General features: G+C 38.2%; 1 protein-coding gene and 1 pseudogene across 4 annotated transcripts in view; one reads left to right on the forward strand and one right to left on the reverse strand.

The window, feature by feature from the left end:
- The window catches only part of NFATC3 (nuclear factor of activated T cells 3), a 117,678-nt gene that overhangs the window by 1,917 nt on the left and 90,739 nt on the right, over positions 1 to 25,022 (forward strand). The gene's annotated exons all lie outside the window — the stretch shown is intronic.
- On the reverse strand, positions 23,257 to 24,420 carry LOC105858923 (protein farnesyltransferase/geranylgeranyltransferase type-1 subunit alpha pseudogene; annotated as a pseudogene).

The following is a 25,022-nucleotide window of genomic DNA, read 5'->3' on the forward strand; positions in this document are numbered from 1 at the left end:
GTATACCAAATATATGATGAATAAAGGTGTTAACCAAGTATGTGAATAATAAAAGAGCGTCATCATGTAAGTAGGAATTGAAATGTACGTGTAACATATTCAATAACACAAGCCATGAAAATGGCTTTTAAAAATGATTTTTGCCATATACAAAAAAAACATTTTGATGTTAAAATGGGTGTAGAAGGAGTTAAGGTTTGTAACTTGATTTATAACTGAAATTCCCAAAGATAATCATAGCAGTTTATTTGTGACAAAAAGGCCATTTTAAAATATTATAGCAGGTAATTTTTTTAAGTCTTTTTTATTAAGGTGATTTTACATAGGAATAAAATAAAGCATCTTAAAGTGAACAATTTAGCGGCATTATTGCATTCACAGTATTGTGCTTGCAAGACTGCTTCTATCTAGTTCCAAAACATTTCCATCACCCCAAAAGAAAACCCTGTACCTATTAAATAGTTGCTCCCTATTACCTCTACCTCTCTCCTAGCCCCTGGCAACCACCAATATGGGATCTGTATCTGTGGATTTACCTATTTTGGGTATTTCATATAAATGGAATCATATAATGTGTGACCCTTTGTGTCTGATTTCTGTCATTTAACATAGTGTTTTCACAGTTCATCCACTTTGTAGCACGTATCAGTACTTTATTCCTTTCTATGGCTGAATATTTAATTATATATATATACACACACACACACACACATACATACATACATACATACACACACACACGCACACACAATTTGTTTATCCATTGATGGACATTTGGGCTATCTACTTTTTGGCTATTGTGAATAGTGCTGCTGTGAATACCTAGCAGCTAATTTTTTAATTCTGTTGGAAAGGATGTATTACATATTCAAGTCTAAGTTTTCAGAATTATTTGGTCACAAAATTAGTTTTCATTTAAATAAACATAATTATGCGTATGTGGTTTCAAAGAACCAAGTGGATTAACTGAAATGCTTTTAGGATGATATATGTAGTAAACTGGGTCATGAGAATAAAATTGCTTGGTAGAATTCAGATCACTATTTGATTATATCAGTGTGTTTACTGAACTTGTTTTTGGATTCTCTTCCTCACTGGAATGGAAGTTCCTTGAGGGCAGGGTTATATCTGTATCTTTTTCATAGTTATATTATCAGTGCCTTGCACAATGCCTTTACATAGTAGGCCTCCAATATTTGTTGAATTAATGAATACATACCACTTAAGTTTCGAGTCAGTGCTCACTGTTTTTTGTGGTAGAGGAAGTTGATGAGAGTTGTTTCAGTTCTTTGACTTTTATTGGTGAGTTCCATAAGACAGCAGATATTGATAACTTGGGGCTGCAGTGGTTTCACATCTCTTTGAAGGTTTGAGAGTACTTGTATCACATCTAAGTTTCCAAACTGGGAGAACATATTTGAAAAATATTTGGTGGGGAGAGTGGATGGAGAGTGAGGACAAATCAAGGGGCTGAATTTAGTGAATGAACTAATAATACAATAGTACAAATTAGGTGATTTGAGGTGCACTGATAACGTTGGGTACATTTGTGATTGACTTTTTAAGATTATTGCTTTCTGAGGTGTTTTGAGATTTTTCCATTAAAGAAAATTGAAGACTCTAGAGTCTTTAGCTTTTTTTAATGTAATGTTATCTCTTATTTTTCTAGTTAAAAATGTATCAGACTATTTTGTTGAACATTCTTTTGCTTAGTACTTAGCTTCAAATAGATGATATGCCTCAGTAGTAAATAGAAAATTTAGGTACCTGTTAAATGTATTCCATTAACATTATTTGCCATTGTAAAGGGCAGCTTCTGGTACTCTGTTTTAGTGTAGTGATTGCATATCTCCAGTTTAGTTTGATGTTACAGTCTTTACTTTGCAAATCCAAAGTTTCATTCTCAGGGTTCATTACTAAATATTGACTTTCTAGTCATGAACAAGAGTCACTGGGAGGAATATGCTCTACTGTGTGTAGTATCTTATCTACTGCTGTTTTTTAAAAGCGGAGAAATATCTTAGATACCATATGTATTTTTGTAAGAAATTTGCTTTATGATAAGATATGTGTAATTTTGGCAGACATTATTTTAATACATATTTTCATATGTAAAATTGAGAAACTTTCTAGATAATTGTCTTACAGTGTTTTTACTTTGTTTAGTGCTTCTGATCCATGTGTTATAGTTTACTGTCTCTTGATAATTTTATTTTCTCACTTTTCAGTTTTTATTGATCATTTTTACTGAAGGTTTTTGTTTTATCTTGTGTAAATGAAATAATGTTTTTAAAGCTCTTAGCACAGTCCTGGTGCACTTTAAATGGTGGTGGTTAACGTTTCTACACACACACACACACACACACACACACACACACACACACCCCCTCCCTCCCTCACTGATAGGCTATTTTGTACTTCCTTCTCTTTCCTAGACTCTTCTGCATACACTAAATTAAAACATTTAGAGACAGTAGTAGGGGCAGATGAGAGATCCAGAAATTTAAACCTTTCTTACTTGAGTTGGAATATTTGGTCTTTTTATTTTATATTATCCTTTTGATTCTAGTCTTTATTCTTTCTGATATTACTTACCTCTTTCTTCTATTTTGCCAAGTACTGAAGGTCATTCACTTTTAATTATATTTTTCCACTTTACTGAATTAAGTGTTTACTGGTTTAATACAATGTGAAAGATGGTTGATTTGCTGACCATACTAAGTATAACTGGATATTTAAATCAGTTTGAAAAAAGGGAAGTTGCTTATATGGTTTCCTGTAGAAATGTACTGGTGTGTTTGTACAGCCCATTAGGTACTGTGAAGGAGGATTTGATTGCTGCTGAGCCATATTTTCATACCATAGATCAACTTCTGTATGCTTGAATGTAGTGAGAATATGTATTAGGTGATTGAGTCAGTGATAAACATTTCACTCTGAAGAATAATTTTATATTGTTTCTTTGACACCTTTTGTGGTAGAATTGAAGGGTGCTCCTGGAGATATTGGCCGAATTTTATGATAGAGGTTAGTGTTGTTTTAGTGAATATGGGGGGAAATCCAGAACAAAAATTTCAATGTCATATTGTTGGTTTAAAACATTCATTGTTGTAAGAGTGTTGCTACTCCTGCACTGTCTTAGATTTTTCCATTTGCCAATACAGAAGGATATTTTGGCATATATCTGAACTATTATTAGTAGAGATAACACTGTAGTAGTTTTATTAGATGATATAAAATTTAAAACTTGGGTATTATGTACATGGCTGAGAAATTGTGGGGGACAAGGCCTGTATCCTAAGCATTTAAGGGCATTTAAGGTATCAATTTAGAGTAAGTTATAGTATAAACTATTATGACTTGCCTTTCTGTGGCAACCAGTAAACTCTGCCTAAAATAGTATGTATTTTCATTGAAGACACATTCCAAGCTCTGCTTTTGAGGTTTGTTCTCTGAATTTATTTTTTTAATGAAATATAATCAGGCTGGGCGAGGTGGCTCACGCCTGTAATCCTAGCACTCTAGGAGGCCGAGGCGGGTGGATTGCTCAAGGTCAGGAGTTCGAAACCAGCCTAAGCAAGAGCAAGACCCGTGTCTACTATAAATAGAAAGAAATTCATTGGCCAACTAATATATATATATATTATATATATATATATATATATATTATATATATATATTATATATATATATTATATATATATATATATATATTAGCCAGGGATGGTGGCGCATGCCTGTAGTCCCAGCTACTCCAGAGGCTGAGGCAGTAGGATCGCTTGAGCCCAGGAGTTTGAGGGTGCTGTGAGCTAGGCTGATGCCAAGGCACTCACTCTAGCCTGGGCAACAAAGTGAGACTCTTGTCTCAAAAAAAAAAAAAAAAAAATTAAGTATAATTATAAGGACATTTTTGGTGAGAAAATATCGTATTCGTTTTTCTTCAGAGAAAGTCATAGATAGTGATATATAAAATAGAGACCATTTAAGAGAAATGAGTTATATCGCTGATTTCCTTCTCATTATTGCTAGTTGAATAGTAGATCATTCAGTATGGTAATGTTTTGTATTAAATAAGGGGTGGGTTGAAGAAGCCATAATATAGTGAAGGCAATCACATTACTCTTAAGAGATAGGAAACCTGAGTTGGTTGAACCTCATTTGATAGTAAGTGTTAGTTTGACTGCTCACAGTGGTAACATAAATAAGGGAGGTGTTGTCTAAAGTTGTCCTGGTGGGTCAGGGGAGTAGACACAGCCGACTTGGCAGTAAGCCTGGCTTCTAAAACAAAATCCAAGTCATCAAATTTGCCCAGGCATGCCATATGAGGTTCAAGTAACAGTGGAATTTAAGAGGAGTGAGTTTGTTCAGGGAGGCTTAGGAGAGTCACAGGCAGGAGCAAGCTTTTTTTTTTTTAACAACCATAGTTTAAACTCAAACATAACATGGGTCTGCATATCTTTCAGCCTTTCTGGTAATGTTTATATAATTATAATGTATGATTCTCACCTGTTTGTGCCTGAATTTGGCAACTTTAGGAGAGATGAACAATTGGAGCTGTAAGATTTAAGTAATAAAGCCTATGAATTGATAGCTTACCAAAGCTGAAATTTAATCGTTGGGAAAGTTCTAGTTAACATATTAGTATTCGTGTGTGAAAAGGAACTACAAGTCTATGAAAGCCTGAAAATTCCAGGTATATGGGAGAAGTAACTTGAAGGTTTCATTTTTCTACAAAATGTACAGTTTCAATATGTCTTATGTTACAGCAGCAGGTGAGAGTTTTAACATTTTAGAATATAATTGTTTTTTAATGTTTTAAAATTTTATATTTTTAATTTTGTGTTAAGTTTTCATCACCTTTACTGCTTAATTTAATTAGAAAATAGGTAGGATTATGTGAGCTCTGAAATTGGGTTGCTTTCAGATTATTTTCTCTTACAACTTTTTTCAGTGATGTTGATTTGTATCACATGTAAAATATTTCTAAAAGCGTTTTTTCCCATCAAGGTAATCATTGACTAAAAACACTTTGATGTCCTGTGTGTGAGTTATACCTAAATGTAAATATTTTTCAATATTGCTTTTTAAAAATCTTTCAGTAAAGTTTGTTAAAAATAACATTCAGGATTTGTTAAAGCTAGATGATGGATATGGGGCGGTGATTCATTATAATAGTCTCTGCCCTTTGTATATGTTTTAAAATAAAAAGTTTTAAAAATGACATCCAAAAACTCTTCAAGCTCTTTAAGGTACTAGATTAGGATAGGAAAAGTGTTCACTTTTTAAAATAGCATTGTGAAGTTAATAGGATTTGTTGTTTTATGTAACTTAAAAAAACTGGCTTAACAAATTAACAGAAAATAAAAATTAGTTGTGGTATATCTGATTTATAAAACCATTTGTCCCTTTGTGTAGTATTAGCAGTGGGATGGTGGGATGAGTTAATGGTATATGTAAATAAAAAGTAAACTGACCTTATTATCTGCTTTTGAATAGATATTTTTCTATTATTAAAATCTTTTTTAGTTAACTGTATGGGGTTTGAAGAATTAACTTAATGTTTAGTAATTTAAGAACTTGAGATAATTAAAAAAAACTTTAAGGTTTGGTCATGTTGCTTGTATCTGTCAGTCTGATATTTATTGAGTTGTCAGTTTGCTTGAACTTTTAAATTTATTCATGATGAAATGAAGCTGGAGAACTTGTTCTTAATTTTAAGATTATTATTCATACTATATAATTGGTAGAGATTAATTTACACTATAATAGACATAAAGTCTTTTTTTTTTTTTTTTTTGAGACAGAGTCTCACTCTGTTGCCCCAGTTAGAGTGCCATGGCGTCAGCCTAGCTCACAGCAACCTCGAACTCCTGGGCTTAAGCAATCCTTCTACCTCAGCCTTGCGAGTAGCTGGTACTACAGGTATGCGCCACCATGCCCAGCTAATTTTTTCTATATATATTTTTAGTTGTTCAGCTAATTTCTTTCTATTTTTAGTAGAGACAGGGTCTAGCTCTTGCTCAGGCTGGGTTCGAACTCCTGACCTTGAGCGATCCTCCTGCCTTGGCCTCCCAGATGTTTTTAAGGTTAGTCTGAAAGGAGCTAGCTTTTTGTTAAGGGGTAAAATAGAAGAATATACATTGGGAAGAGAAAGTAGTAACCAGAGGGAAACGTTGTATGATATCTTAGAGTAATTAAACTGGAAGGGATCTCAAGAAAGTCCCTTTCCATTAGGTGGGTGAATATATTAATACTAAACCATTTAATCTTTTAATGCAATTTTTATGAAGTGTCATTATTATTATATGACAAATACTGGGAAAACAAATATGATTTAGTCTATTGGAGTAGACATGTAAATAAATACAGCAATATTAATATAATACAGGTACAGAGAAGGTCCTCTGAGAGCATAATGGCACAGAGCTTAACTCTGAGTCGAAAGATCAGAGAAAAGATATATTTGTGCTGAATGCAATAGAATGAGTTCACCAGGTAGATAGAGGAAGACAGATTTCAGGCCAATTGATTACTACACCTGAAGACACAGGTTAAAGAGCCATGGTCCTTTAATTTGGAAAAGCAGAAGATCAGGGTTCTGTAGTATCCAGATGCGGCTGGAGCAGTGGAGCCTGGTATACTATTTTGAGGAGTTCGGATTTTAGTTTGAAGGCAGCAGGAAGCCATTGAAAGATTTCAAGTTTTGCAGAAATGTCAGATTTGTGGCTCAGATCACTCTGCTACACTGTGGGTCAATGGTTCCCAACCTTTTTGGCATCAGGGAATCGTGTCATGGAAGATAGTTTTTCTACAGACAGGGATGGGGATGGGGCGGGGAGTGGATGGTTTTGGATTTGATTCAAGCACATTACATTTATTGTGCAAACCTCTCTGCTAATGATAATCTGTAGTTGCAGTCGCTCTCCAGCCTTAGTGTCACTGCCTCAGCTCCACCTCAGATCATTAGGCATTAGAGTCTCATAAGGAGTATGCAACCTAGATTCCTTGCACATGCAGTTTGTAGTAGGGTTCATGCTCCTATGAGAATCTAATGCCCCTGCTGATCTAACAGGAAGTGGAGCTTATGCAGTGATGCAAAGGATGGGAAATGGTTGTAAATACAGATGAACCTCCTGCTGTGCAGCATGGTTTTTCGAACTCCTTATTTATGTATGTATGTATGTATGTATGTATGTATGTATGTATGTATGTATGTATGAATGAATGAATGAATGACAGTCTCACTTTGTTGCCCAGGCTAGAGTGAGTGCCTTGGCGTCAGCCTAGCTCACAGCACCCTCAAACTCCTGGGCTCAAGCAATCCTACTGCCTCAACCTCCTGAGTAGCTGGGACTACAGGCATGTGCCACCATGCCTGGCTAATTTTTTTCTATATATATATATTAGTTGGCCAATTAATTTCTATTTGTAGTAGAGATGGGGTCTCACTCTTGCTCAGGCTGTTTTCAAACTCCTGACCTTGAGTGATCCTCCCACCTCGGCCTGCCAGAGTGCTAGGATTACAGGCATGAGCCACCATGCCTGGCCTGCAACGTGGTTTTTAACAGGCCATGGACTTACCCACGACTTGGGGACTGCAGCTATAGGTAATAGATTGAGGAAGGCATGAATGGAAGTGAGTACACATGTTGTATTTGAGAAATAAGGGCAGAGCAGTGGAGATGATAAGGTAAGAATGTAACTGAGTTGAATTTAAAGGAAAGAAATCAATAGGGCCTGGTATCAATTGAGTAAGAAGAGGAAGGAGACTAGGATGGTTTGTTTTTCTAATTTGGGAAAATTGTGGTAGGAGGAGAATCAGATTTGGAGGTGGGGAGGGGGAAAGATGATTCAGTTTAGTTAAATGTGCCAGGCATTATGAAAAGCCTGTGGAAATAAAGAACAAGAAAGACATGCTCCTTGCTCTTATGTACCTTATATTCTAGTAACTTTTTGTGAAACAGTGTTATAACAATGGAAATACAAAGTGCTGTGAGAGCATATGGTAAAGAGATAAGGAGTTCAGTTTTGTATATGTTTGAGGTGTTTCTGGATTTATTAGGCAATTGGGAATATAAATTTGGGGCTCAAGAGAGAAGTTTGTACAAAAGAGATTTGTAAGTCATTGACTATAAATACAGATGATAGTTGAAGCTATGGGCCTGGATGAAGTCACTGCAGGAGAGTGTAGATTAGAATGAAAAAAAGGGGTCTGAGAACAGAACCCTGGGAACAATAGTATTGGAAGGATGGCAAGAAGAGAAGAAGCCAGAGAAGGTGTTGTCAGAGAGTTAAGTTAGACAATCAAGAGGAAATGGTGTAGTGAAAGCCAAGGTAGGAAAGAGTTTTATCTATTTATTTAAAAAATAGCTTTATTGATGTATGATTGACATATAATAAGCTGCATATATTTAAAGTGTACAATTTGATAAGTTTTTTTTTTCTTTTTTTGAGACAGAGTCTCAACTATTACCCAGGCTAGAGTGCCGTGGCATCAGCCTAGTTTACAGCAACCTCAAACTCCTGGGCTCAAGCAATCCTTCTGCCTCAGCCTCCTGAGTAGCTGATACTAAAGGCATGCACCACCATGCCCAGCTAATTTTTTCTATATATGTTTAGTTGTCCAATTAATTTCTTTCTATTTTTAGTAGAGACAGGGTCTCGCTCTTACTCAGGCTGGTCTCAAACTCCTGAGCTAAAACGATCTGCCCGCCATGGCCTCTCAGAGTGCTAGGATTATAGGTGTGAACAACAGTGCCTGGCTTTCAATTTGGTAAGTTTTTTCATAGTGTTTTTTTTGTTTTGTTTTGTTTTTTGAGACAGAGTCTCCTTCTGTTGCCCAGGGTAGAGCGAGTGCCGTGGCGTCAGCCTAGCTCACGCAACCTCAAACTTCTGGGCTCAAGCGATCCTACTGCCTCAGCCTCCCGAGTAGCTGGGACTACAGGCATGTGCCACCATGCCCGGCTAATTTTTTGTATATATATTTTTAGTTGGTCAATTAATTTCTTTCTATTTTTGGTAGAGACGGGGTCTTGCTCAGGCTGGTTTTGAACTCCTGACCTCGAGCAATCCGCCCTCCTCGGCCTCCCAGTGTTAGGATTACAGGCGTGAGCCACTACACCCGGCCATTACTAAAGTTTCGTTTAGAATTTCTGCATCTGTGTTCATGAGGGATATTGTCTGTATTTTTCTTCTAATGTCTTTGGTTTGGAGAACAGGGTAATGATAGTCTTATAGAATGATTTGGGAAGTGTTCTAATTTCTGTAAGAGAGCTTTCTATTTCCTTGAAGAGATTGTGTAGAATTGGTATTCTTTCTTTCTCAAATATTTGGGAGAATACACCGGTGTAGCCATCTGGGCCTGGAATTTACTTTATGGGAAGATTTTTAGATTTAGAGCTTATTCTGGTTATCTATTTCTTATTGAGTGGGGTTTGGTAGTTTGTGAATTTCTGTCTGTTTGAATATAAGCTAAACATGAGTTCAGGTGGATGTCTCCAATTCTAATCTAGTACCACATAGCTCATTCTAACCTTTCTCTGTTGCTTATCTGCGAACTTCCTTCTCCAGCAGTGAGAAACCTGAGTTCTACCAGCCACCATCCATTTACTTATTTGTTCGACTGTAGTATACATGTACTTTTTAAATTGTTAACCTGTACCACCATGGGAAACAGTTTTGTCAGTTACAATGTTTATGTACAGTTCCTTTTGTCTTTAGCCTTTCAGTTTCTAATCAAAACTTTATTTTCCAAAATTACTTAGGTCAGCTCCTTTTTTTTTTTTTTGAGGTTATATGTTTATAATATAGTTGCATTCTTTTCTCACTGTGTGGATTCAATCCTGGGATTCCCCCAAACTCCTGAGGGGATTTTTAAAAATTTGCATATATTAAAGTTCACTCTGTGATCTATAGTTATATGGGTTTTGACAAAGAGTTATGTATCTGTCACCCCAGTACCATACAGAACAGTTCCATCACCTTTAAAACTCTCCCATGGGGTAGGTTAGTCCTTTGTAGTCACCCACTCTGTTTTCCCTTTGTGTCTGGTTTCTTTTATTTAGCAAATACATTTAAGATTCATCCATGTTATTGTGTGAATCAATAGCTAATTCCTTTTTATCATTGGAAAGTATTCCACTGTATGGACATACCGTTAGTTTATCTAACAGTAACTAACATACAGTTAGTTTATCTATTCATCTGTTGAAAGACATCTTGGATCCTTCCAGTATTTGGCAATTATGAATACATCTGTAAACAGTTGCATACAGGTTTTTGTGTGAACATAGTTTTCAGTTCACTTGATCTTCTTCCTTTTTTTTTTTGAGACAGAGTTTCACTCTGTTGCCTAGGCTAGAGTGCCATGGCATCAGCCTAGCTCACAGCAACCTCAACCTCCTTGAGTCCTCCTGGACTCAAGCGATCCTACTGCCTCAGCCTCTTGAGTAGCTGGGACTACAGACATGTGCCACCATGCCTAGCTAATTTCTTTCTATTTTTAGTAGAAATGGTGTCTCACTCTTGCTCACACTGGTCTTGAATTCCTGAGCTCAAACAATCCACCTGCCTTAGCCTCCCAGAGTGCTAGGATTACAGGCGTGAGCCACTGTGTTTGGCCCAATTGATCTTCTTGAAGAGCTGTATTTTGGCCAGGCATGGTGGCTCTCACACCTGTAATCTCAGCACTTTGAAAGGCCAAGGCAGGAGAATTGCTTGAGGTCAGGAGTTTGAGACCATCCTGGGCAAAACAGCAAGGCCCTGTCTCTACAAAGAAATTTTTAAAACTTAGCTAGATGTGGTGGTACGCCCTTTGTAGTCACAGCTACTCAGGAGGCTGAGGTAGGAGGATTGCTTTAGCTGAGGAGTTCGAGGTTACAGTGAGCTATGATTGTGCCATGATCATGCTACTGTGCTCCAGCCTGGGTGACAGAGTGAGACCCTGTCTCAAAAAATAAAAAAAATAAAGAAAACCCTTTGTATTCTGATTTCATTGATTTTTCTCCATTGTTTTTAATTTCATTTGTTTTCTGCTTTGATTTTCATTACTGCCTTTTGAGAAAAGGATTTTAAGAAGAACTGGTTAATGTTTACTGCTTCAGGGAAATCGATAGAAGCGAGGGCTGAAAAATATACATTAAATATGACAATTAAGTGGATAGATGTGATCTGGCACCAAATATCATTGGAAAATGAGGAAGTGTAGAGACAATGACAGTATACTGTTCTTTCTAAATAAGAGCAAGGTGGCTTACCCTTGGCACTATTGACATTTTGGGTTGGATAATTCTTGGTTGTGGAGGGGCTGATTGGTGCAGGATAGGATGTTTTAGCAGCATCCCTGGCCCTTATTCACTATATGCCAGTACTACCCCATCCAACATGACAACTGAAAATGCCTCCAGACATTGCCAGATATCACCTGGTAAGCAAAATCATGTCCCCTATTGAGAAACCAGTGTTTTAGATGAAAGAGAAAAGAGAGAAACTTAAAGAAGAACTCATATCTCAGGGAAGCTCTTTAAAGGAAGTGATAGACAGAAGGAGGTAGCCACTAAGAAGGGGAAGGTTGAAAATATGAAAGAGAAGATAATGGATGGAACCAGGGGATGGAATTTAAAGCATAGATGGAGAGACTATCTGTGAGATGAGTTGCTTATTTTTCTGAAAAAGAAAAATGAAAAAGGATAAATGTGAATATTTGTAGAGATATGTTTTTCAGGGTGATGTAGGAGACAGTGGCTCTTAGCTATCTTTGTCAAGTAAGAGTCAAGTTCATTTGTTAAGTGGAGTATCCTTATGGAGAGGATGACTGAAGAGATTAGAGAAATCTGGGGATATGGGAAATAGGAGGGAGAGCTGAGTAGAGAAAAGCAGAAATATTGCTGAGTAGCATGTAGGGCTCAGCTCATTGTACAGTTTGAAAATTTGTATTTCCATCATCCTGGATTGTTGTTCCCTATCTCAGTAATATTTGACTGCTTATGTGTATAGTAAGAAAGTAGACAGATGATTGGATTGATCCTGGGCTGAGATTTGCTAGATCAAATAGTAGATGGAAGTGAGCTACCAGAGAGGAGGTAATTGAAGTGATAGAATTTGAGATTTAGATGGGATAGGGAAAGACATAAAGCCGGGAGATGAAAGAGTGAGAGAAAAGGGAGGGATTAAGAGACTACTACTAGATGAGGTAACAGTGGCTTTAATAGAGTAAAGAAGGGAGAGTGATGAATAGTTAGGGGTAGTGGTTAAGAGATAGGGATTTTAGGCTTTTAAGATTATAAGAATCAAATGTGCCCTGACAATGTCAAGGTCCAAGGTATGTTCCTGGGAGTTAGATGCTGAAGTGAGGTGATGATGAAGAACATGTATATTGAAGATGCTTAGGATCCAAGTAGACATTGGAGTGGAAAGGAAGCCAGTGGTAAAATGCCAGTGACCTGGAGGACATTAGATAGTGGTAACGCAGATAGATGGTGATTTTGCTGAATGGTGTGGTCTTTCCAAAGAATGGTTAACAAATGGTTCCTAAAGCGAGGGAGGTATGAAGAAGTAGTTGAGAATATGCCTACTCTATCTTTTAGCCCCAGAGTATGAATTTAAGAATTGGTGAATGAGTTGCATGCTACCAGTGACTGCCAGGAAAGCGGTATGTGTTGGAGGCAACCAGCCTTTAATTTGAGGGATGGAAGGAGTCTCCTTTTAAGAGCTTTAGAATGGAGAAGAGTTGGGTGGGAGGTGTCATCCTTGTTAGTAGTCTGAGGCCCAGGGAAAAAGTAAAGTAGTAAGGGATTAAGAGGAGAAATGGGCTGGGCATAGTGACTCATGTTTATAATCTCAGCACTTTGGGAGGCAAAGGCTGGAGGATCGCCTGGGGCCAGGAGTTCGAGACCAGCCTGGGTAACATAGCAAGACACAGTCTCTATGAAAAAGAAAAAAAATTAGCTGGGCATGATGGAAAATGCCTCTAGTCTCAGCTACTTGGGAGGCTGAGCCAGGATTGCTGGAGCCCAGCAGTTCGAGGTTACAGTGAACTATGATCATGCCACTGTACTCCAGCCTGGGTGATATAGCGAGACCTCTTTTTTTAAAAAAAGAGAGAGAGCTGGGCGAGGTGGCTCACGCCTGTAATCCTAGCACTCAGGGAGGCCAAGGCAGGAGGATCGCTCACGGTCAGGAGTTTGAAACCAGCCTGAGCAAGAATGAGACCCCGTGTCTACTAAAAATAGAAAGAAATTCATTGGCCAACTAAAAATATATAGAAAAAATTAGCTGAGCATATGGCACTTGCCTGTGGTCCCAGCTACTCGGGAGGCTGAGGCAGAAGAATTGCTTGACCCTGGGAGTTTGAGGTTGCTTTGAGCTAGGCTGACGCCATGGCACTCTGGCCCGGGCAACAGAGTGAGACTCTGTCTCAAAACAAAAAAAAAAAAAAAGAGAGAGAGAGAAAGAGAAGAAATGAGGTCTCAGAGAGGATGCTGGGTTTGGAAGACATATGGAAGAGGTGGAGGGATTATATTACATGACAAATTGCTTCCTAGAAACCATGATCCTTATACATTCATTGGAAGTATGAGGATTAGTATTTATATCAATGTAGTAAAGAACTTAGTGATGTGGTGTATTAGAGGGTTACATTTGTGTGGTGTCGGTGTTCTAGATATGATGATAGGTTTTGACACAGAATATCTAGAATTCTCACAACAACCTTTCAGTGTAGATATTAACCTCAGTTTACAGATAAGGTAATTGAAACCCAGATTAATTAACTTGATGAAGCTCACTCAGGTAGTTAGTACGTGGTGCCTTTGTCTCCAGAGTCAGTGTTTTTCATTGTATTTTTCTCCCCTGATCTCCCCCTTGGGCTTGTGGTGTCGCATACTCCTACATATGATACACCATCCGGTTTTTTGGTCTACCATGGTTTTAACTGTTTTTTGTATTTGTGTTGGAATCATAACCAGACTACCTCGTTGTTTACTTTCTTATAAGGTTTCCCCCTGCAAGCTTCTTGTGGTCATTTTGAATTTCATCCTCCATAATAGCAGCTGTTATTTATAATTAATACAAATAGTATTATGTTTGGAAATATGGATATATATTTGAAATCTTTATATTATTTATTTATAAATAACTTGAAAAGGACAGATTCTAAATGTTGTCATCTATGGGTCACTGTTTTGAAAACTACAATTTACCTACGTAGTTGCTGCCACATTTTCCTTCTCTGTTGGTGAGAGTGTCACATGGGATGAACTCAAAGGCTTATTAGTATAATTTGGGTAGATGTGATTTTCTCCTAATTGTTTTCTCCATGTAGGTCACTAGTATGGCTATATTAAGACAAAATTAAATTATTTTGGCTTTTTATTCTTTTACAAAATCATACTAGTACTTACTCTGTGTTCTCTTAGATGACTGTAAATTGACCTTATTTATTTTTTCCTGCATGTGGATGTTAAGCTGTGATTGCAGCACTGTTACTATGCTGTTGGTTTTGCCCCTTTTATCAAGCATAGTTGTGCTAAGTAAAATGGTTGCTGAATGAGTCTCCTGACATTTTTTTTTCCTACTTATTTTGAGAATTCCTTTGAACAACTGTTCATTAGTACTTTTTTCTAGCAACGATAGAACCTAAAGTCATCAGAATCCTTTGCTTTTTTGAAAACTTGTCTTTGGAAGTATTTTCTTTCTGCTTTAGGGGATTACAGTAGAATTGAATACCTGTCTTGGCATTCCACATTCTTTCTATCACAGTGCTTTTCAGTATGTTCTTGAGTGAAGTGAATTTCCCTTGCTTAATGAATTTTGGGGTATAAATTAGTTCACTTTGTTCACTTTCTTTTGCTGCTTGTTTTCTTTTTTTGTTTGTTTTCTTTTTTTAAATCTCTCAAGGTTCTCTGTCATCCATCTTTTGCTTCTTTGTTGCATTATTTTTTCACATTCTAGCCATGGTAATCTAATCTCATTTTCAGCATAGTTTTTGTTTTTTTAAATTAATCATCTCTTTTGGGTAATGTTCTCATTTTCCTTTCCAAGTTTCTGAAGTTTTGGGTTTAGCCAATTGATAAACTTAACTCTTATTTTTCTTACGAAGTAGTATATCTTTTTTTAGTCATAAATATTATCAAAGTTATAAGTGCACTTTGTTTAAAGAATCAAATAGTTCAATAAAACTTATTGTGAAAAAATAGTTCTTTGACTCCGCTCCTACCTCACCTTACTTTCCCTTCTGCTTAAAAGCAGCTGCATTCAAATTCTTTTAGCAGTTTCTTTTGGTATTTGCTTTCAGATCTCTAGATAACATACTCTCCTGGTATTTCTTGATTTTTCAAATTTAGCTGTTATCTATTGACTTCCCATTATGGAAAAGAAGATTTTAGCACACTTTAACTCCCAACTATACACAGCCATGGTTTTTATTACCCAGTATGGTTATATTTTAATTGTGGTTATTATTGTTTATATGATGATTATTATTATTATTTGAGACAGGGTCTTCCTCTGTTGCCCAGGCTAGAGTACAGTGGTGTCTTCATAGCTCACTGCATCCTCCAACTCCTGGGCTTGAAAGATCTTCTTGCCTCAGCCTCCCAAGTAGCTGGGACTATAGGTGCACACCACCACACCCAGCCAATTTTTCTGTTTTTTGCAAAGATGTGGTCTCACCTTTTCTCATGCTAGTCTTTTTTTTTTTTTTTTTTTTTGAGACAGTCTCACTCTGTTGCCCAGTCTGTAGTGCCGTGGCATCAGCCTTGCTCATAGCAACCTCAAACTCCTGGGCTCAAGTGATCCTCCTGCCTCAGCCTTCTGAGTAGCTGGTACTACAAGCATGTGCCACCATGCCTGGCTAATTTTTCTATATATTTTTAGTTGGCCAATTAATTTCTTTTTTTTTTTTTTTTGAGACAGAGTCTCACTTTGTTGCCTAGGCTAGAGTGAGTGCCGTGGCGTCAGCCTAGCTCACAGCAACCTCAGACTCCTGGGCTCAAGCGATCCTTCTGTCTCAGCCTCCCAAGTAGCTGGGACTACAGGCATGCGCCACCATGCCCGGCTAATTTTTTCTATATATATTAGTTGGCCAATTAGTTTCTTTCTATTTATAGTAGAGACGGGGTCTCGCTCTTGCTCAGGCTGGTTTTGAACTCCCGACCTCGAGCAATCCGCCCGCCTCGGCCTCCCAGAGAGCTAGGATTACAGGCGTGAGCCACCGCGCCCGGCCTCTTTTTTTTTTTTTGAGACAGAATCTCACTCTGTTGCCCAGGCTAGAGTGCCGTGGCATCAGCCTAGCTCACAGAAACCTCAAACTCCTGGGCTCAGGCAGTCCTGCCTCAGCCTCCCGAGTAGCTGGGACTACAGGCATGCGCCACCATGCCCAGCGAATTTTTTATACATATTTTAGTTGTCCAGCTAATTTCTTTCTATTTTTTTTTTTTTGAGACAGAGTCTCGCTTTGTTGCCCAGGCTAGAGTGAGTGCCATGGTGTCAGCCCAGGTCACAGCAACCTCAATCTCCTGGGCTCAAGTGATCCTCCTGCCTCAGCCTTCCGAGGAGCTGGAACTAACAGGCATGTGCCACCATGCCCGGCTAATTTTTTTTTTCTATGTATATGAGTTGGCCAATTAATTTCTTTCTATTTATAGTAGAGACGGGGTCTCACTCTTGCTCAGACTGGTTTCAAACTCCTGAGCTCGAGCAATCCGCCCGCCTCGGCCTCCCAGAGTACTAGGATTACAGGCATGAGCCACCGTGCCCGGCCCTATAGTGAGTTTTGGAGTGTGAATCCTACTTTGTTTTCTTTTTCAATGTTATTTTGACCATTCAGGGGCTATTCCAGGCCCCTTTCAGTTTAATATAAATTTAAGGATTGGCCTTTCCATTTCTGCAGAAAAAGCCATTGAAATAATTTGGTAGGGATTGCGTTGAATCTGTAGATCACTGTGGGAAGTATTGCTGTGTTAACAATATTGTCTTTTAATCCATGAACACAGGAAGTCTTACCTTTTATTTAGGTCGTCTTTAATTTATTTCAGCAAAGTTTTGCGGTTTTTAGTGTATAAGTCTTTCACTTCCTTTGTTAAATTTATTCCTGGGTATTTTATTCTTTGGGAGGCTGTTGTAAATAGAGTTTTCTTAATTTCCTTTTCAGATGTTTTTTTGCTGGTATTTAGAAACACAACTGAATTTTATGTGTTGCTCTTTTACTCTGCAACTTCAATGAATTTATTTATTAGTTCTAGTAGTTTTTGTGGATCCTATGGGATTTATTATGTACAGAGTCATATCATCTGTAAATAGAGATAGTTTTACTTCTTTCCTTCCAATTTGGATGCCTTTTATTTCTTTTTATTGCTTAATTGCTCTGACTAGGACTTCCAGAACAATGTTGAATGGCAATGGTGAAAGCAGGCATCCTTATCTTGTTCCTGATCTTAGGGGGAGAGCTTTTAGTCTTTCACCATTAAGTATTATGTTAGCTGTGGGTTTTCATAAATGCCATCGGTCATGTTAAGGAAGTTTCCTTCTATTCCTACTTTGCTGAGATTGTTTTTTTGTTTTCTTTTGTTTTGGTTGTTATGGTTTTCTTTTTGTTTTTTTGTTTTCGTGAGACAGGGTCTCACTCTGTTGCCCAGGCTAGAGTACAGTGGTGGCATATCACAGCTCACTGCAACCTCAAACTCCAGGGCTCAAGCGACCCCTCCTGCCTCAGTCTCCCAAGGAGCTGGGACCACATGCCACCACACCCAACTAATTTTTCTATTTTTTTTAGTAGAAACAGGGTCTTGCTCTTGCTCAGACTGGTCTCAAACTCCTGGCCTCAAGCAATCCTTATGCCTTGGCATCCCAAAATGCTAGGCCTCCTAAAGTGCTAGGATTACAGGCAGTAGCCACCATGCTTGGCCTATAATTATCTATTGATATTGCTACCAGTGCCTCATTTTGTCTACCAACTGTTATTGCTGAAAGGCTAATAGTCTTGAATAAGTTTATTTTCTCTGAGCATATTTCTTTGGTTACTGTAATCAAATGTAATTTAAATAACTCATTGTCAATAAATGGCTTTCTTTGCTTCACTAGCAAATAAGCCAGCCATTCAGAAGCTTTCTGTGATTGCAGTCTCATTTTTATTTTTTGTTTTTGTGAAGAAATACTGCTATGATAAAGATATTATTTTAAGTTTTCTAATTTTTCTTTTGTTTCCTGTTAGGAGTATTGTGATGAATGCATTACTGTGGTAATACTGATATACAGTGTATTCTTTTAGCATAGCTATAATGTCATTGCATGATAAACGCAATGCTTTGTCATCTAATTTGATAAAAAATATCAATAAATAACCCACACACTGCTGTGCTTTGAACGAGCAACATTCAAAGCCCAGTTTTCTCTTCTTTTTCTGTTTTAGTGTGATGGGTATGCACTGGTAATTTTTTTTAAGTTACAATTACCAGATGAGCTGTAGTCTTAGCTACTTGGGAGACTGAAGAGGGTGGATTACTTGAACCCAGGAGTTTGAGTCCAGACTAAGCAACATTGTGTGACTCTGTCTATTAAATAATAATAATAATAAAAGTCACAATACATCCATATGCATTGCACTTGAAATGAGGTGAAGTTAGAACTTTTCACTGCAGTTTGTTAGTGTACCAGGCAGCAATGTGAAGCAGTAGGGGCAGGGTACTACAATGTGGTCTCTTTCACAGCTATTTAGCTCTACCCTTATTGTGTGAAAGTAATCTTAGACAGTACATACATAAATGAGCATGGCTGTGTTCTCATAAAACTTTATTTATGGATAGCAGAATTTGAATCACATCATGTTATGTCATAGAACAGTTAAACAAAATTCTGTTGCAACTTTTCATTCTTAGCTTGTAAGCTGTAGAAACACAGGTGGTAGGCCACATTTGGCACATGGAATGTATTTTGCCAACCCCTCCTTCACTCCGTAAGTAAAACTATTCATTGGCAATTTGTGTTGTCCAGATTACCATATGCTTTCATGGGGCCCCCTGGTGGTTGAAGGAACATAGAGTAAGAAAGACTTGACATGGTCAAATTTCTGAAGCACCATGAATTTGAGAATTCTAGAGTTGGAAATCTATACCTATGACTATGTATCATAGTGAGATTGTGGTAGCTGCTCGTATTTCTCAACCTTGGACTTTGGTGGCATTTGGGAAAAAGTTGAAGCAGCACTCTCACAAATTTTGTGTTCAGGTCTCTGAAATACTTCCAGACATCATTCTGATGTAGAATATATTTCCTTCATCTACAGTTTATTTTGGGGAAGGGTGTAGATTTCAGCATTAGTCAACCACAGAAATGACATTGGTATAATAATTACATTTGAGGCCAGGCGCGGTGGCTCATGCCTGTAATCCTAGCACTCTGGGAGGCCGAGGCGGGCGGATTGCTCAAGGTCAGGAGTTCGAAACCAGCCTGAGCAAGAGCGAGACCTCGTCTCTACTATAAATAAAAAATAAAGTAGTTGGCCAACTAATATACATAGAAAAAATTAGCCGGGCATGGTGGTGCATGCCTGTAGTCCCAGCTACTTGGGAGGCTGAGGCAGGAGGATCACTTGAGCCCAGGAGTTTGAGGTTGCTGTGAGCTACGCTGACACCATGACACTCACTGTAGCCTGGGCAACAAAGTGAGACACTGTCTCAAAAAAAAAAAAAAAATTACATTTGAATGAACTATGAAGTCTTTCATGGGTGACTTTGTGTCCTTTCTTTTCACTCAAAAGGGTTGAGATTTAATAAATTAATAATTTTTCCTATTCGAGTACATTCTTAAGTAAAACTGGATTTCATTTTTAACTGCAAGTGTATTCTGGTGAAGAATACAGTGGCTACTAATACAGTTAGGTGTTACTGTCCTGTGTGAACTAAGGTGCTAGCAGATTTTAATTTTTTAAATTTAATTTAATTAAAAACTTTTTGAGGCTGGGCGCGGTGGCTCACGCCTGTAATCCTAGCTCTCTGGGAGGCTGAGGCGGGCGGATTGCTCAAGGTCAGGAGTTCGCAATAAGAGCGAGACCCCGTCTCTACTATAAATAGAAAGAAATTAATTGGCATATATATATATATATATATATATATATATATATATATATATATATATATATATATAAAATTAGCTGGGCATGGTGGTGCATGCCTGTAGTCCCAGCTACTTGGGAGGCTGAGGCAGAAGGATTACTTGAGCCCAGGAGTTTGAGGTTGCTGTGAGCTAGGCTGACGTCACGGCACTCACTATAGCCTGGGCAACAAGCGACTCTGTCTCAAAAAAAAAAAAAAAAAACTTTTTGAGACATGGTCTTGCTCTGTTGCCCAGGTTAGAGTGTAATGGCATCATCATAATTTACTGCAACCTCAAACTTCTGGGCTCAAGTGATCTTTTTTTTTTTTTTTTTTATGCATCCTGGTGCACTGTCAAGTTATCTTCTTGCCTCAACCTCCCAAGTGGCTGGGATTAAAGGTGGGCCACCATGCCTGCTCCTTTTTTAATTTTTTGTAGAGATGAGGTCTTGCTATGTTGCCCAGGCTGCTCTTGAACTCCCGTCCTCAAGTGATCCTCCTGCCTTGGTCTCCCAAAGTGCTGGGATTGCAGGCATGAGCCACTGCCCCTGGCCCTATTCTGTATTTTTAATTTTTCCCTTAACATCCTACTTTGGAGATTATTCTATATGACAGTGTTCCTTAAATTTTACTGTGTATTATGAGGTTTTTGGAGGGCTTGTTACATCAGTTTCTGGGGCACACACCCAGAGGTTGTGATTCAGTTTGTCTCTGGTACAACCCAAAAAGTATGTATGTTCAACAAGTTTCCAGGTGTATTAGTTTTATATTGTGGCTGTGACAAATTGCCACAGATCTGGTGACTTAAAATAGCACAAACTTATTATCTTACTGTTCTATATGTTTTTTTGTACCACACAAATTATACCTGGGCCATGTTCTACTATCTCACTCACTGCCTTTAACAAATTCCCCATTCTGCCTCTTCTTTCAGTGCTTCTGTCATTGTTATCCACAAGGACTGTTCAGGTTACAAACCTCTCCTCCTCTTTCACCCACCTGATTTTCCCCCCTTTCCTCACTCTATCCCTTCTTGCTCCTCAGTACCTGTTTCTTATTAATGTTCCATTGTGGTTAACATGTTGCATTATTTACCAACCTCTTTAATAGTTTTTTAAAAACCTTTTGTTTTGAAATAATTTTGGACTTATATAGAAGAGTTACCAAAATTGTACTGATAACTCATGTATACTCTTCACCTAGCTTCTATAATATTTTCAGCTTACTAACCATAATATAATAGATCAAAACTAGAAAGTTAACATTCATACAATACTATTAACTAAATATAAACCTTATATTTGAAGTTTTTCCCCTACTTATGTCCTTTTTCTTTTCCAGTATCCAATCTAAGAACCCATGCTGCATTTAGGTGTTGTGTCTCCTCTGTGACAATCTCTCATTCTTTCCATGTCTTTCATGACCTTGATTTTTTTTTGTTTTTGAGACAGAGTCTCACTTTGTTGCCCAGGCTAGAATGAGTGCCATGGCGTTAGCCTAGCTCACAGCAACCTCAAACTCCTGGGCTCAAGCAATCCTGCTGCCTCAGCCTCCCAAGTAGCTGGGACTACAGGCATGCGCCACCATGCCCGGCTAATTTTTTCTATATGTATTAGTTGGCCAATTAATTTCTTTCTATTTATATTAGAGACGGGGTCTCGCTCTTGCTCAGGCTGGTTTCGAACTCCTGACCTCAAGCAATCCACCCGCCTCGGCCTCCCAGAGTGCTAGGATTACAGGCATGAGCCACCGCGCCAGGCCATGACCTTGATATTTTTATGAATGTTAGCCAGTTATTTTGTAGAGTGTCCCTCAGTTTTGGTTTGTTTGATATTTTCTCATTAGATTGAGGTTGTGTTTTTTTGGTAAGAATACCACAGAAATGATGTTATGCCTTCCTGGTGTGTCACGTGTGTCATATCAGGGAGTACATGATATTGATATGTCATCTTGCTGGTAATGTAAACATTGATCACTTAGTTAAGGTGGTGTCTGCCAGTTCCTCCACTGGAAAGTTTCTGATTCTCCCTTTTTAATTGATAAATATCTTGGGAGAGACTTTGAAATTATGCTAGTATCCTTATTCTTTTCAGACTTTTACTTACTTTAGTATCCTGAGTGATCGTGCTGCAACAATTACTGTCATGGTGTTTGCCTGATAATGTATTTTTCTCATGCTTCTATATTTACTATTTGAAATTCCTCTAAGGAAGAATTGCCTCATTCATTCATTAATTTTCTCAATTGTTTATATCAGTATGGACTCATGGATATTTGTTTCTATGGGTCATAATTCAGTACTATCTATTCTTTCTCAATTTTTTTTTTAAGGTTTGGCTATTGGGAGCCTTTTCAGGTTTGTTCCTATATGTAAATATAGGACATGCCCTCATCCTTTTTTCTTCTTTTTTTTGATTTTTAAAATTTAATTTAAAAAGTTAACATATGATAAAATTGGCATCTTTTTTTGGTCTACATATCTGTGAATTTTAACACTTAAAAATTCATGTGGCCACTGCTACAATCAGTATACAGAACAGTTATATCACCCTAAAAAACTCCTTCCTTTTGTAGCCATATCCTATCCCCTCCCAAACCCCTGGCAGCCACTGGTCTGTTCTCTATCACAGAGTATGTTTTGTGGTCTTTGTTTTTTTTGTTTTGTTTTGTTTTGTTGTTTTTAGGTACATCTGTAATTTTATTATAAAATCATACTTTTAGCATTAATTGGTTACAATGATAGCAAGATACTGTGATTGTGGCATAGCAGTTCTGATGTAACAGTTGTATTCCCTGCTTACTGAACCAAACCTCCAGTTACCTCATATCCATGACATATAAGTGAACTGCAATCATTACTGCTACAAATCCTGATGCAGATATCATTTAGGGAGGGGTTGATGCTAAGGGATTAGAGTAAGTTCCTTTATGGGAATTTTCTGCCCCTCCCTTCCAATTACTTTGCTTTAAAATAATCAAGTTACTTAGAGCCAGTCTTAATAGCAGCAGCACCTAAGGAGCATCCCACTTAGTTCTTGTTAAAAAGCAATACCTGTACAATGTGTGTTTTATACCACAGGCAAAGGGAATAGACCACTCTAGTTGTAAGCTCCTGCATTAAAGTCTGTTAAAAAAATAAAAGCATTTCATCAAGTTCTTCTGGATGCTGCTATTGCTGTGTATTTGTTGGTGGGTCACTTTCTGTGCTGTGTTTGCTTTGAAGTGATCTTCCAGCATATCTCCAATATTCCTTTCTTATAGTGTCCTTTTCTTTCACTAAGATTTCATATAACTCTAGTGCTTTATTAAGAATGTCTTCCTTGTTGTCACATTGGTTTTCTAGCATGTCTTCATAGATATCTACAAGAAAGGCAATTAGGTAGGGGGAACTGTGACTTGGCTGTAAATCAAGTAATTGACTTAATAGATTAGGAGATTTGGAAAGACCCGATCCTGCAAAATCCCTTTCAAATAGTTCCATGCACTTTCATTATGTGGTACTAGTTTGATCATTTCCAGGGTATACTGGACTTCTCTCTCCAATACAGCATGATCATTGTAGCCAGTGGTGTTTGAAATGATGAAGTATCTTTGGTTCCAGACAGAGTTATTTCTCACATCCTCTTTGAGAAGCTGGTCTCCATACTGCAGCTCCTTATCCCAAAGTTTAAATTCCTGAATAACCCACTGTCGGTGCTGCCAGGCGTGGTAATTCTTTGCATCCTGATTAAGAATGTCAGCAATAAACTCAAGCTCCTGAGATGAATCTTTTAGCCATTCCACTAACACTCGCCTATGATGCCAAACTTGATAGTTTTTGGGCTGTTCCTCAATTATTGCAGTGATGTAGTTCATTTCCTCATGTAGATCCTTGTGAAGTGACTTTAAGAGAACTCTCCGGAAATGCCACACTGTATAATTGGCTGCATTTAAGTCAATAGCATCTTGGGTTAGTTTAAAAGCTCGTTCACTTCTTTCATCAGCTGCAGAACAGCTCGGAAGTAATCATATACATCTCTAAATTTTTCACTGTAGATGATCTGGACCACTGGATTGGGACCATCATTCTGTGGCACTGGATCTATATCTCAGCCCATTTTGCTCTGTCCCTGTACAGGACATAGGTGGGTGAGTCCAGGCTCAGGAACCCATCGTCCATAGGGGGCACCACCACTTCTCTGGCCTCGGCCACCATCGTCTCTTCCTGCTGCTGCTGTGGAGGTGATGGGTGCGGCTGGGGCGGCAGCTGCTCCAGCTGACCCGGCTCTCCGCCTTGCGCAGCCTCACTGACCCCCTTGGTGGCCGCCCATTTTGTGGTCTTTGGACATGACATATAAATGGAATCATACAGTTTGTAACCTTTTGAGACTGTCTTCTTTTACTGGGCATAATAGCTTTGAGATTATCTAAATCATTCCATTATTAACTAGTGAAGTATTCATTCCTTTTTTGTTGCTCAGTAGTATTCCAGTATATGTATGCCTTCCATGTTTATCCATTCACATATTAAAGAACATTTCTCTATGTTTCTATTTTTGGCAGTTAAGAATAGAATTGTAAAGCCGGGCGCGGTGGCTCACGCCTGTAATCCTAGCTCTCTGGGAGGCTGAGGCGGGCGGATTGCTCGAGGTTAGGAGTTCGAAACCAGCCTGAGCAAGAGCGAGACCCCGTCTCTATTATAAATACAAAGAAATTAATTGGCCAACTAATATATATAGAAAAAATTAGCCGGGCATGGTGGCGCATGCCTGTAGTCCCAGCTACTTGGGGAGGCTGAGGCAGGAGGATCGCTTGAGCCCAGGAGTTTGAGGTTGCTGTGAGCTAGGCTGATGCCATGGCACTCACTCTAGCCTGGGCAACAAAGCGAGACTCTGTCTAAAAAAAAAAAAAAAAGAAAGAATAGAATTGTATAAGCATTTCATCTCCAGGTTTCTG

This window comes from Microcebus murinus, chromosome 20 (genome assembly GCF_040939455.1).
Source record: "Microcebus murinus isolate Inina chromosome 20, M.murinus_Inina_mat1.0, whole genome shotgun sequence".
NCBI lineage: Eukaryota > Metazoa > Chordata > Mammalia > Primates > Cheirogaleidae > Microcebus > Microcebus murinus.